The sequence below is a fragment of the Galeopterus variegatus genome, unplaced genomic scaffold, assembly GCF_000696425.1.
Source record: "Galeopterus variegatus unplaced genomic scaffold, G_variegatus-3.0.2 Scaffold2632, whole genome shotgun sequence".
Lineage (NCBI taxonomy): Eukaryota > Metazoa > Chordata > Mammalia > Dermoptera > Cynocephalidae > Galeopterus > Galeopterus variegatus.
Window position 1 is genome coordinate 86,644 of NW_007728743.1, and position 2,303 is coordinate 88,946.

Below are 2,303 nucleotides of genomic sequence, written 5' to 3' on the forward strand. Positions count from 1 at the left end.
ACATATCTCAATTTTCTAGATAATTTACATAAACATACATCTTATTTTCAAATGATTTTCTACATTTTCATCATCTTTTTTTTTTTTTTTTTTTCCTTTTTGTCTTTTTTCGTGTCCGGCAACGGATCGCAACCCTCAGTGTCGCGCCCGTACCGGACCGGGACCGGCAACGGGATCGCAACCCTCGGTGCTGCGCCCACACCTCGCTCAGCCAGTGAGCGGGAACCGGTCTGTATGTGGGATCCGAACCCTCGGCAGGAGCGTCACCGCGCTCCCAAGAGGCGCACTGTAGCAGTGCGCCACCGGGCTGGCCCTTCATCATCTTTTTAATAGAGAACACAGCACCATGCCACAGTATAAGTTGCAACTCTAAAGCTATTGCTATATGATATATAACAGCCAGAAATATGAACAACTAACCATTAACTGCATTTATTTACACAGTATTAAAAGTTGGTTAAACTCTGCCATAACCAACTCCAGTGTTACCAGTGCTCATAAAAATCTCATATTTTTACACATTATGCTTTGTTTCTTCTCTCTTGTGTCTAAATTTCCACTGTTTTTCTCTTTTTCTAGTTCTCCATTTTTTATGAATTAATTAATTCAACTCTAATTAATACATATTTAATTTCAGTATTTGAAATGGTAAGTCCTGGACAGGAATGCCAGGATAAGAAGCTCTGAAAATCCTCTCCTCCATAAAAGCAAAGAGAACACTAGCGAAAATCAGTTTTTGAGAAATTCTGGAAATTAACCAAAGGCTTGCAGCAATCTATAATGCATCTATTTAAGAAAAATGTCAGAATCACAGAAAGAACAGTTAGCTTTGTGCCATTTTGACTTCACCTATGCCTACCCCTATCCTATCTCCATAGTAGCTTTGAAAACCAATAGCCTGGTAGTAACTGGAAGGGACAGAGCAGGATTGGAGCTCCTTCAAAGCTCTGTTCCCAGATAATTGTCATTCCCAGAGAACTGACCTATCTGGTGGTTTTCTGGAAACCAGAAGGTTTGTCTTTATTTAATCTGACTCAGAGCTTAACACTGTGCACAGTCTTTTCCCTGGGTACATGTACCAACAACAAACTGTGGCAATTGTTTACTATCCTGGCTGAGCAGGCAATGAATAACAGCTAGAGCAAAGAACAGGCTAACAAATAAGCTTTACAAAAAATTGATGAGCAAAATGTCTGTTTGGGGTTTTGAAAGCTCTGGCGCATTCCTAGGATAATATGGAAGGCCACACATATACGTAGGTCTATTTGCATGCCCAGGCCTTTGCACATGCTCTGTGCTTCCACCTTGAAACTCAGTGTAAGCAGTAAGGGAAGGCTAAAGAAGAATTGTGAAATACCTGCCTGAGTTCTAAAAAGGTGCCCCAAAATGCAAACACAGCCCCTCAACAAAGACTGAGAAAACTGTTGGTCCAGGCATTAAAGGAAACTTCTAATTATCAGCTGAATATTAAGCTGAGTAAAAATTTTGTGTTCACATATGACAAAGAATAAAAACATTACAAAATTAGTTCAGAAAAGTAGCTAAATAAACAGTAACACTAACAAACCCTGATAAAAAAGGATTATCTGATTTCCAGAAATCGGAAGATGTACAATTTTTAACAAAAACGTCCTTACCCAGGAAAAAGAAGAGTCAACTGCAAATATATCCGAGGAATCTCACATGTTAAACTTATCAAACAAAGATTTTAAATCAGCTGTTTTAAATATGTTGAAAGAAATAAAGGAAAACACATCTAAAGGTCTAAAAGAATATATAAGAATATCTCACAACACAGAATATAAATACAGAGGCAGAAATTATTTTAAAAAACACTAAAAAATTTGTGTTGAAAATTACAATTAATGAAATTAAAAAATCACTAGAGGAGGCTTAACAACAAATCTGACCAGATGGAAGTAAAAATCAGAAAATTTGGAGATAGGTCAGTTGAAATTATTCAGTCTGAGAAAAAGAAAGCAAAAAATAAATAAATAAAAATAATGAACTGAGCTTTAGAGACCTGTGGGAGGCCATCAAGGTTATCAACATATGAATAATGGGAATCATAGAAGAAGAATACAGTGAGAAATGCAGAAATAATATTTAAAGAAAAAGTAGATAAAAGCTTCCAAATTCAAAGAAAAATATTAATCTACACATATAAGTTCAACAAGCACCAAATAAAAAAACTCGAATATATCCACACCTAGACATATCATAATCAAACTGTTGAAAGACAAAAACAAAGAAAGAATCTTAGAAGTAGGAAAAAGTAATTCATCATTAGCAAGGTGTCCTTA